The sequence below is a fragment of the Sapajus apella genome, unplaced genomic scaffold (assembly GCF_009761245.1).
Source record: "Sapajus apella isolate SASKATOON/1434 unplaced genomic scaffold, GSC_monkey_1.0 scaffold55, whole genome shotgun sequence".
Taxonomy (NCBI): domain Eukaryota; kingdom Metazoa; phylum Chordata; class Mammalia; order Primates; family Cebidae; genus Sapajus; species Sapajus apella.
The window spans coordinates 662,661-675,951 of record NW_022436995.1 but is presented as its reverse complement, the minus strand read 5'-3'; positions in this window follow the sequence as shown (position 1 = coordinate 675,951).

The following is a 13,291-nucleotide window of genomic DNA, read 5'->3' as shown; positions in this document are numbered from 1 at the left end:
GGGTTTCACCATGTTGGTCAGGCTGGTCTTAAACTCCCAACCTCAGGTGATCCGCTCGCCTTGGCCTTCAAAGGGCTTGGATTACAGGCGTGAGCCACCACGCCTGGTCTAGCTTTTCTTTTTCTCTGAATTTCCAGGGATGTCTTTACATAGTAGAATGCAAACCTGAAAATATGTTTATGAAGTTTTAGTGTAAGCTACAGAATAGAGACAGTATGTCATGCAAAATTGTCCCTGTGCTACAGTTGGAGAGTTGTCTGAGATGAGGACTATCTTATTTCGAGCTTTCCAGAAGCAGAGGCTAAGACAAGAACTTGCATGTCATTTCTTCGATTTCGAGATGATCCTTGGGAGCAGAAGGAGAAACTTAAGGAGTGAAAAAAGACAGTTGAAAAGCCAATATAAGAGTGTATTACAGAAATATTCATTGTGGGCAAAGGGGACTTTATTTTGCTACAATCCCCTGAGATGCTTAGATAATGTCTTCTAGAACTTTCTTTCCAAGTATAGGAGGCAAAATATTTTAGTCATTGGCTGCCATCCCTCAGTGGTTAAGGGTTACTCCTGAGAGTGTTAATTCCCTTCTGAGATAAACATATATTCAGGCCAATTCAGCTACCATAGTATTGGAGAAGATCCTCGGAGCAAAAGTGTAACATGAGGCATTGTGTCTTTGCAATGGAATGCTGAAGGCATAACGTGAGTTAAAGCCCACATGAAACTGTTCACTCCAATTATGGCTGAAATTAGAAGTGAGACATTAAAAGAACATTCTGAGGTGATGTGACAGAAATTTAGAATTAGTAAGGGACCTAGTCTCTGAACATCTCCAGAAATTAGACAAGCAGAAACTGTGATTTGAAGTTGAATGACCATAATATACAAGTATCACAGATTAGAGCTTGGCAGGTACTATGGATATCAACAAGTGATTTGCCACCACAAGCAACTTAAAACCAGGCAGAACGAGCTACATCATAATTGTAGGCCATTGAAGATTTGAGGACAATCACAGGTTTGTACACCCTCCCCTGAAGTTAGAATGTTCCAAGCATGGAGAATGGCAGAAGAGTACAGGAAGAGCCCTTTGACACAACAAAGAAGACAACTTTTTTTGTTTTGTTTTTTTAATTGATATAGAATATTTGTACATATTTTCAGGGCACATATGATATTTTGATAGCTGCATACAATGTGCAATGACCAAGTTTTAGTAATTGCAATATCTATCACTCAAATGTTTATCATTTCTTTGTGCTGTGTGCTGTGTGCTTTGTCTTAAAATTCTCTTCTAGTGATTTTGAAATATACATTATTTTGAACCAGAATTTTCTGACTGTACTATTGAATATTAAAACTTATTCTTTCCATCTAACTGTGTTTTTGTACCCCTTAACCAACTTTGCTTCATCCCCACTTTTTCCTTCCCTTCCAACCTATGGTAAAACTAACATTCCCTTCTACTAGCATGAGATCCACTTATTTACCTCCTACATATGAAAAAGGACATGAGATATTTGTCTTTCTGTGATGGGCTTATTTCACTTAACATAATGACCTCCAGTTGCATCATTGTGGCTGCAAATGACAGAATTTTATCTTTTTTCATGGCTGTGAGAGCAGCAGGAGGCAGCTAAGTGCCTAGGCAGATGGGGTGGGTCCCTGGTGAAGCCCCACCTCCATGCCGAAGATAGTTTAAAACATGAAAGCTAAGCTACAAGTTAAATTCTCGGACCAGATTGAGAACTTGTCTTCTTCTTTGGTGCACTTTTCTCTGATAGGTACCCACCGTTCACCTATTTTACATATAGCTACCCTTTCCTAATTGGTTTTTCTACACTGTCATGATCACCTTTGAGTGGTGTCTTTGCTTTAGCCTTTCTTGCATACTCACAAACCAATCTGCACATGCTCTGCTTTCTGAGTCCATAAAAGGCCCAGAAAATAGGGGACTTTCCACCTTTGGGTAGAGAAACCATCCCCTGTGTCCCCTCTCTGCAGAGAGCTGTTCCGTTACTCAATAAAATTCCTCTCCACCCACCTCATTCTTCAGTGTTCAGCATATCTTCATTTTTCTTGGATGCAGTACAAAGAGCTCAGGAACTCCCAAACACAGATACAAGTTATAACACAGGCCAGCTGGGGCATGCCATCGTGGCTGAGTGAGGCCCGGGTGGAGGGTTGCCACCGGGAGTTCCTGGCTTGCGAAGTAACCAAGAAGAAAAATCCTGCATCAGCTATATAATCTTCCATTGTGTATATAGACTTGTTTCTTTTTTTTGTTTACATACTACTTTAGAGTTTGCAAGATATTTACGCAAACAATTCATATAAGTAGGCTTATCAGTAGGTACTATAAGCCCTTTTAAATATGCTATTTTTAATCTTACTTTTTAAAATGGCATGTAAAAATTGTACATATTTGTGGGGTACACTGATGTTTCAATAAACAGGTATAAAAATCAGATAAGGGTTGTTAGCATATTCATAATCTCAACATTTATCATATTTTTTGTGTTAGTAGTTTCAGTATGCTCTTAGCTATTTGAAACTATATTATTGCTAATTATAGTCGTACTGCATTGATAGAGACACTAGAACTTATTCATTCTATGTGTTACCAAAATGCCAGAGGTTTGGTCTAGGTCTTGATGCTCACTGCACACAAAGCCAATCACTGAAAGAAGTATTGCCAGGGAAAGGGCTTTATTTGGATGCTAAAGCTGAGGAGAACAGAAGATCAGTCTCAAATCTGTCTCCTCAACTGGCTAAAATTAGGGGTTTATATACAGCCAGTGCTCAACTTATGACCACGGTCAGGACCGTGGACTGGTCGTAACATGATTTGGTCGTAAGTTGAGTAGGCTATATGCACAGTTGAAATGGTACACGCGGACATGGTAGTGCTGCCGGAAGCTGGTCCACACTGTCGAACGCCTAGCTGGGCCACGTTTGCACTGCGAGACGCGGAGCAGTCGTGGCTAGCGATTGTGGTCGTAAAGTCGAATGGTCATAAATTGCATAGGTGGTAAGTCAATCAATACCTGTAGTAGGGAAGAAATATAATTATGTGTGGGAAAACAGGAACTAAGGTGGGGTAAAGAGGACTTGGTAAACAGGAATCATGATGGATAAGGGGTCTGGCAACTCATTCGATGCAGTGATCTGGTGAGTATCAGTTTCTTGATACTATCTGGGAGGCCTGGGGGTATTACCTAAAGAAGGAACTCAGATAAGATAAATATCAAAGCTTTAACACCTGGAGGGTCAATTTCTATATTTACCCTAAAAAACAAAAAAACAGTAAACATCAGTTTTGTGGGATAGTTAGGCTGGTTTCATATTTAGCTGTAATTCTGTATTTTATGACAAATCTCTCCATTTCCTATCCTGTAGTATCCTGTGTTTTAACTCCTATGAGTTCTACTTTTGAAAACTTGAGAACATGCAGTGTGTTCATTGTGAGAACATCATGCAGTGTTTAGCATACTGTTCTTGGCTTATTTCACTTAACATGGTATCCTCTAGTTCCGTCCATGTTGCTGTGAATGACAAAATTTCATTTTTTTATGGTGGAATAATATTTCACTGTGTATATATGCTACTTTTTCTTTATTCATTCATCCATTGATTCCATATCTTGGCTATTGTGTATAGTGCTACAGTAAACAAGGGAGTGCAAATATCTCTTCTATACATTGATTTCATTCTTGAATATATAGCTAGATGTGAGATTGTTATAGTGTGGTTCTATTTCTAGTTTTTGAGAAACCTCCATATTGTTTTTCATAATGACTGCAGAGCATTTGTTATTTTTTTTTGTCTTTTTGGTAATAGGTATTCTAACCTAGTTGAGATTACAGGGATGAAATGATATCTCATTGGGGTGTTCTTTTGCATTTTCCTTATGAATAGTGATGTTGAACATTTTCCATAAACCTGTTTACCATTTGCATGTCTTTTTTTGAAAAATGTCTGTTAACTCTTTTGCCTATTTTAAATTAGATTATTTTTGTTGTAATCACTTGTTACATTGAAAGTTTGCAAGTATTTTATCCCATCCTGTAGCTTTTCTCTTCATTTTGTTGATTATTTTGTTTTCTGTTCAAGAAAATTTTTGCTTGATGTAATCTCATTTTTAAAAAATTTTTGCTTTTGTTTCCTGTGCTTTGGAGAGCTTACATAAAAAATTCTTTGTTAAATTAAAGTTAAATTTAGCAAAATAAAGGTGTTTACTTTTTTGATCACTTGAATTATACTTTCAAAACTAATATCCATTTAAAATTCTGTTGTCTTTATCTGCATTAAACTAATTTGGCTATTGTTGCTTGCAACCAAGGAAGCCTAACAAATAACAAAAATTGCTTCCAGAGGGTGAATTAGCTGGCTGCAATTTTCTCTTGGAAATGGGAATTGGTTATCATTCTGAGACAATGAGATCCCAATTTATATCCTAGAAAGGGAAAATAACAGCCCATTAGGCAAAATGTAAACTGGAACCATGAGGGTGAAGCCCTAAAAATCTAAGCAGCTACTTCCATAGAATGTGAATTTCATGGCCCCGGTGTATGGTGATTACTTCTGATGGCATTGGACAATTTAAAGTAAGAGGATAATTAGCTCAAAATTAGTCACCTTGTATCATATAATGAAACCCAGAGATTTTCTGATTCTGAAGAAAGACATTTTTCTTTCTATAGCAGAATGGCTGAAGTTAGTTGTTGATTCTGCAGATTGTTAAATTGTTATAACAATAGAATTCATAACCTCATCAGATTAATTTTGTGGAGGTTAGAAAACTAATCAATAACTGATAGAAACAATTTGAAAAAAAAATGTCTAGAAAGATTTAGAGGACCTGGGCATGTAGCATGCCAGATAGGAAGTCATCTGAAACTCCCAGTTGGCATGCTATTTGCCAGATAAAACCCTCCCTTGCTACAGGAAAGCCAGAATTTTTTTTCATGTCCATGCTGTTGCTCGTTAGTGGGCAGAATGCAAACTCTGCATTGCCAGGGCATTAAAGTACCAAGCCAGAGGAGGGAAGGAAAAGTTATAAACAGGAAAATTAGAAGAATTTGCCAATCTAATTAATCAAAAATTGGAAAAAGATTGAGGAAACTGATTTAGAGTGTTTAATAAGGAAGATATAACAAAATTTTAATTATGCTTTATTGATATGGCCACACCTTTTTGAGATTCTGTATTTAATGGATTAGTGGGAGCTAGAGATGTGATTCCATGGTTTCTGGGTCAAATAATAAAAACCCCAATTCTAATTTGGCCCGTACAAACCCACGAATTGGCTAGAAGTCCCTGCACATCATGCAGAACAGAGGTTGCAATCTCGCAGCCAGCAGTCTGGATCTGGCCTATTGACAAACTTTATTTGGCCCTCATAATTTTGGCCTCTGCAGTGTTTTTAAAGCAGTTGATTTATGTGCCAACAAGCTTACATTAAAACTTTTATTTTCACTCTCTTTTATAAAGATTTGGCAACACTGAGCTCATATTCCAGTGTGACAGCAATTTGCTCTTGTCTGTTTTTAAGATGAAGCAGGTGTGCTTCAAATTGCTATAGGACCATCACTCTCTATAGAGACCCTATTCTAGTCCACTGCACTGATTTAAATTTGATTTCTTGATCCCTATTGATAAGGAAGAAATAAAAATACTTTGAGTAACACTTTGAATAAATCTGGATTAATTCTACCCTATATCTCACCTATCTATCCAGAGACGCCTTGAGTGATGGATTGATGAAGAAATCGGAGGAATCTATAAAAAATACTTTTAGTAACTTTATAGGCCTCGCATTCTGGTGAAAGGGTCTGTAATTGAAATGGGTTTAGATTTTAGCAAGAATGAAGTATGTTATGGTGTCAGAATCCAAAGGGTGATAGCTTACGGAAGAAAACAGTATACCTCAGAGTGTGACTTTATTGGAAATAATGTTGCTGATGTAATAAGTTGAGATGAGGTTATACTGGGATAGGGTGGGCCTCTCATCCAACATGACTGTTGTTATAAAATGGGGAAATTTGAACACAGACACAGACACAGGAGAATGCCTCGTAAAGATGAAGGCTGAAATCAGGATGATGCAGCAAAAGTTAGGAAATGATAAAGATTGCTAGCAAAACACCAGTAGCTAGAGGAGAGACATAAAACACATTCTCTTTCATGGCTTTCAGAAGGAACAAACCCTCTCTCACCTTGATCTCGAACTTTTAGCCTTCAGAACTGTAAGACAATAAATTTCTGTTGTTTAAACCACCCAGTTTGTGGTAATTTTGTGAGGACAATTACAAGGAACTAAAACAGTTAAAACTTTCTGGGGAAGATATTTAGCTTTCTGTCCTATTCTGTTACTTAACATTCTTTGAATTATTACTTTTTTTGGAGGGATGAGGGCTTAAGATGGAATCTCTATCTTTTTACTCTATTTTATTTCTTCCAAAGAAAGTAACAGAAACAGAAACATATATCCCTCAAGGCTATGTATAATTTGGATGGGGGGAGGTGGGGGACCTATTCAGTATCACCTCTAACCCTTATTCATTGTTAAAATCCCAGCTAGTTAAAGAAAAGGGGAAGAGAAGTCACACCCTCTCTACCTCCAAAACTAAATTAGTATTCTGTATTTTTGTGTCATAGAAAGATTTTAATTACAATGAAAATAATTATTTATGGGGTTATTTGTCAAAGTATACCTTCCTATTAAGCTAAAATCCATCATAGCATGAAATAATTGTGTCTTATGTCCACTTACTATTAATAGTACCTGGAATGCTGTAAATACTCAATAAAAATTTTGAAATAAATTGAATATTAGATTTGTCTTAAAGTTAATAATTGTTAAGTATAATAAGCAATGAAAAATTTCTCAGAATTAAACTAAAAAATTTAGATATCTCTTTTACAGTTCTCAAACTATCTGTGACTGTTTATTGTTTCTGTGATAGAATGCAATTATTTCAGATAAATAAATTTTTAAAAAATTTATCTTCTAATTTTTAATTTCACATTTTCTGACCGTATACTGACACAACATATATGTGTGTATTATTGAGTTCAATTATATAGAATTAAATATAAAGTCTTTTAGGCAATATAAAAGTAAAAATTAGCAGTAATTACCACTGAGATGAAAAAAGGATAAGCCTTTTGTTTCCTGATAGAGCAATCAAATTTGAAAGAATTTATGCATCTCGTAAGTTATTGTAAAAGAAATTTTCAAAATTACCCTTGTCAGGTCAAACACACCAATAGAGAGTTGAACATAACTGAAGCAATCATATTCAAATATCACATCAAACAGTAGTTTAGAAAATGCTCAAATGCTTACTTCGCACTAAATGAAAAGAGCAATAATACATTTCTTATATTGAAATTTCTACATACATGTTAATCTAAGTGCCCACCTGCCAGTGCCTGTTCAATGTCTAACAGTTACCCCTATTAGATATCTAAATAAAACTCTTGATTTCCAGTGTCTTTCAAAGCTGGTTTCTACTTTTTTTCTGTATCACAATTCACCCAGTTTATCAAAACAAAAATCAAGAAGTCAGCCTTGTCCTCACTCTTTCCTTGACCTTTACTTCCAAACCAATAGCAAATCCTGTTATTTTAGCTTATAGTCACAGTGAGTGCAATGGAACACCATAACCTATTTATCCTAACTGAAACTTTGTACACAATTGCCCTTTGCCTTGTCTGTCCTTCCTCCCTCACAACTTCTGGTAAGCACCATTATACTGTCTACTTCTATGAGTTGACTTCTTTAGATTTCACAGGTAAGTGAGATCATATGATGGTTTGTTTCTTTGCGTGGTTTATTTCATTCTCTAGGTTCACTAATGGCAAATGATAAATAACGGAGTTTTCTGTTTTTTAAGGCTGAAAAATGTTTTATTGTGTATACATACCACATTTTTCTTTATTCATTTCTTGATGGTTACTTAAGTTGTTTTTATATCTTGGCTATTGTGAATAACACTGCAATGAATATGAGAGTGCAGGTATCTCTTCCAGATATTGATTTCAGTTCATTTGGGCATATATGCAGAAGTGGATCGCTGGATCATATGCTAATTCTTTTTAGATTTTTGAAGAACCTTGATACAGTTTTCCAAAATTGCTATACTAATTCAAAATAACACCAACAGTGTATAAGGCTTCCTTTTCTACAAATCCTTGCCAAAACTTGTCTTTCTTTTTCTGCTAATAGCCAATCTTTAGCAGGTGTGAACTTATATCTCATGGGGTTTTAATTTACATTTCTCTGATGGTTAGGAATGTCTAACATTTCTTCATATATCTGTTAGCTGTTTGCATGTCTTCTTTTGAGAAATGCCTGTTCAGGTCCTTTGCTCATTTTTAAATAAGATTGTTTTCCTGTCATTGAGTAGTTTGAGTTCTTTGTATATTTTTGATATTGGTCCTTTATCCAATGTAAAATTTGCAGTTACTTTCTCTCAACCTGTGGGCTCTTTTCATTCCTGTTTCCTTTGCTGTGCAGAGCTTTTCAGTTTGATGCAATCCCATTTGTCTATTTTTGTTTTGTTGCCTGTGTTTTTGAGATTTTATCCAAGAAATCACTGGCAAGAACAATGTTTCCTTTTTTGTTTTCTTCTAGTAGTTTTATAGTTTCAAGTCTTATGTTTAAGTATTTAATCCATTTCGAGTTGATTCTTCTATCAGGGGTAAGATAAGCATCCATTTTTATTCTTCTACTCGTGATATCAAAATTTCCCAACACCATCTATGGAAGATACTGTTTTTTATCCATTAGGTGATTTTTGGCACCTTTGCCAAAAATCAATTGACAGAAGACGTGTGTGTTATTTCTGGGCTCTTGGTTTTACTGCGTTGGTTGATGTGTCTTTTGTTTGCCAGAATCATACTGTTTTGAATGCTATGGTTTTGTAATAGATTTTGAAATCTCACAGTGTGATGACTCCAGCTTTGGTATTTTTGATCAAGATTATTTTGTCTAGTAAAGGTGTTTTATTTATTCATATAAATTTTAGGATCAAAAAAATTCTGTGAAGAATAACATAGAATTTTGACAGGAATTGCATTGAATCTGTAGTAGAATGGACATTTTAACAATATTAATCCATGAACACAGCATATCTTTCCATTTATTTGTGTAACTTTGAATTTCTTTCATCAATGTTTTATAGATTTTAGTTTGCAGATCTTTAATTTCCTTGATTAAATTTACTCCTATGTATTTCATTTGTTATCCTAATAGAAATAGGATTGTTTGCCTAATTTCCTATTCATATAGTTGGTTGTTAGTATATAGAAATGTTACTAATTTTTGTAAGTTGATTTTTTATCTTCCAACTGTACTGAAATTTATTAGTTCAAACAGTTGTACGGTGAAAGGATTTGCATCTATGTTAAAATAAGAATCATTTTGTTTTCTGATAATAATAAGCTTATTCTGATATAATTCTTTCTTCCAATACACTCAGGTTGTTTTCATACCTTGGCTATTGTAAAAAATGTTGTAATGAACATGGAAGCTCAGATATCTCTTTGAGATACTGATTTCATTTCTATTGTGTATATACCCAGAAGTAGAATCACTGGATCACATGGTAGTTCTGTTTTTAATTTTTTGAAGAAACTTCATACTATTTTCCATAATGGCTGTACTATGGGAGTGTGACTTCTTTCAGTTATCTCCCTTACTGGCTTAATATTGCCTTCAATTTCAATAATGGTAGCTGTGAACTATATCTTTTCTTGTGTATTTTACATTGTAGTTATCTGACTTTTGAGAGTATTCTTGTATTCTTTGCGGATCTTCGAGTTTTTCCCCAATTGGCTTTGCTCTTATGTTTCAATTTTGAGGATAATCTTAAAAATTATGTAAACATATTCTGAATTACTTGATCGAATCTTCTGATAGAACAAATATGTGACTTAAAGTTGTGTATCATTCTATTCTGAAGAATAAGCTTTTGACATGGAATACTGTGTTATCAGTGGTGGAAATGTTAACTTAAACTAGAGATTATTATACACAATATTTCCATTATGTATTCATTCATTCAACACTATGTGTTAAGTGCTCAGGAATAATAATAGCAAGCATTTCTTTTCTTCTGTTGTCTGGTAGTCAGGCATTAAACAAATGATTATAACATATTTAATTATATCTGTCCTAGAATACTTATAAAAATTCAAACTCCTTAAAATTCACTAACAGATATTAATGTTTCAGAAGACAATCACATGACTAATGTTCACTGTAGAATTGCAAATAGGGCCTGAGTTAATTCACTTATCAGCATTTCCTCCCAGGTGTTAACATTCTTGCCTAAGATGCTAAAACAAGCCACATTTATATTTATGCACTTTTCTAACAGTTTCACTCATAGTCAGCTGCCTGCTGTTGTATAAAATTTTGAGGCTGTAATCTTCTGGATAGGTGTATGCTGCTTTATAAATGTATATAATAGTAATGTAATACATGGTCTCAGATAAAATCATAATAGTGTTTTATTTCTCTAAACAATGATGAATACTAAAGACATTCAATTTAGAAAATGATATTTTAGTTGAAAAATTGATAGCTAAATAGTATTGAATAAATTATTTTAAAAAGAAATGTTTAATCTTGACATAATAAAGCATAAATAAAAATATTCATTTATGACAAAAATACTTTTGCCACAAAATGTATATTATTAAAATATTCATGGGAGATGAGATATTTAAATAGAAAACTGGGAGAACCTTAACTATTAATAATGTTTTCCAATTGTAAGCATATATATCACTGAGAAAAAAGGGTTAGTTCATTACAAAATATTTTTATAAGACTTCATAACCATGTATGGGCTACTAATATGACTCAAAAAATTAAAGAGAAATTTTTTGCATAATACCATTAAATTATTAGTCTGACATTTTATTTAACTAAATCAACATAGGTTTTCAAATATTTGAATGAATTGCTCTTGCAGATTGAGGTGTATATATATACCAGGTTAATATAATATCTATGTATCTTTTCCATCTCTAGTAGTTTTGATATAGAAAACTTTTCAAACTGTGAGTCTAACTCTACCTTCTGCTCTTGGCTAGTAGCTAGCAATATATGCTGCAGGAAATTTTTGTAATTTCTTCTGCAATGATTTCCTTATACATTTAAATAGAACTTGAGAAAACAGTCTCTAACATTACATGGAGATCAATTCTTCAATCACTAGTAAGGTAGATTTATTTTATTTTTTTAAGAAGAAAAATAGAAAAAGCTGTAGTTAAGAGAGAGAGAGGAGAATAAGATAGAGAAGTACAGAGTTTCTGCTGACTGGAACTATAATATATATGCTTTTTATCTTCGATAGTAAATGAATAAGCAGTCTTATTGTTGAGCTGCTTGCCATGTATCATCTACCTTTGATATTCTCTCCCTTACTCCCTGTCATGACCCTATTTCCAATTATGGGTCAGAAAAATAACCGATTATTATCATTTTTAAATATGGACTCAGGCATAGAAATTCCATCTAGAAGTTTAGTTTGTTCTCTCATTGTAAAAGCGGTTTTCAAGGCACAAGATAAATTTCTATAGACTCTTATTATGTTAATACACAGGAAAACACAGCTTTGGAAAATTTTTCTTTTTTTATATTGTGCTTTAGATTCTGGGGCACATGTGCAGATTATGCAGGATTGTTGCATAGGTACGCACATGGCAATGTGGTTTGCTGCCTCCATCCCCCCATCACCTACATCTGGCATTTCTCTCCATGTTATGTTCCCTTAAGGGGGAAAGTTTTTAAAATGAGTTTTTTAAAGAGGAAATTATATATTTTTTTCTATAGTGTATTTATAAATGAATAAACTTAAAAGTCTTCATTTTTATTGTTGTTTCTTTCCTATTAACATAGCAGCTTTTGTTGTAAATATTTTCAGAATGTTTCACAACAAAAATTCTAGAAAATTTAGTTATTTATATGTGGTTTAACGTGATTTTCCAAAAAATAGGATATGTAACTTTTTGCCAAATGTATACTGTTCACAAATTACTAACTTCTCTTGGGTTAAGTAGTAGTAATAAATATTTGTTAGAATGTCTGTTACATAGCTTCTAGAGCTGTAAACAAGGGAACTGTTAACAAGGGAACTCTGTCTCCTTCATTTCTTTTTTTTTTCCATTTCCTTCTGTGGTGAATTGTTTTCTATAAACACCCATTGAAATAATTTCCCTTTTTTCTCCTATGCTATGATGTTTTTCTTTGGCAATGACTTTTTAACTTACTTTCATTTTTGATTGTATAATATTTACTACATAACAATAATAATATACGCTATGATAAATAATAAAGTGATTACCATTCAAAACAACCCAGGCAATGAAATGAAATGGCATCAGTATTAACAAAGCTACTCTTCATCATCTTGTGCCATTACCACCTTCTCCACCAGAGGTATGTGTCTATTTCTTGAAATTTTGTGTCAGTTAGCTTCAGGAGCTCCACTTTTTCTTGGCTTCTTTTTATCTTAGTGCTGCTCCTTCTAAATCTTACTGGCTGCTGCTTCTCTTCCAGACCACTAAGCGCTAAAGTGCCCTGAGTCTTAGTCCTCAGTGCTTTCCTCTCTATCTGGAATCACTTACTAAGTGGTCTAACCTAGCCTTAGCATTTTAAAAATCATTACACTGAAGATTTCCATATTTGAATTGCCAGCCAATAATTATTTAACACTATACTTCTATATCCAATTTCCTATTTACTTATCCATAGAAATGGCTGATAGCTGATTCAAAATTAACATAACCAAACCCCAAATCTTATTTTTTATTCATCGTTGCCCAACTTCCACCTTTCACTTTGCCCCTCAGTCTTCCAGATGCGTAAGCCAAATTTAGCTTGTAGTCATCTTTGACTCTTCTCTTTTTCTCACAATCTTCATTCCATTTATCAGGAAATTATCTAATTTTACCTTTAAAATTAGATCCCAAAACAATTCTCACTACTTCCAGAGCTATCACCCTAATTCCATGCCATTATTTTTTCTTGCCTGGACTATTGCAGTTGTTTCCTAATTTTTTTTTAATCTACCTGTCTTTTTCTCCTAAAATCTCATCTCCATATTGTATCCTGGGTGATCTTCATAAAATGTCAAGCTGATTACATAAGTTTTCTGCTGAAAACTCACCAGCAACTTTCCCTCTAACTCATGGAATGACAAGATGGCTTGTAGGGCCCTACGTGATCTTACTCCTGGCTTCTTCTCTAACCTCATTTCTATGACTTTCCCTATCT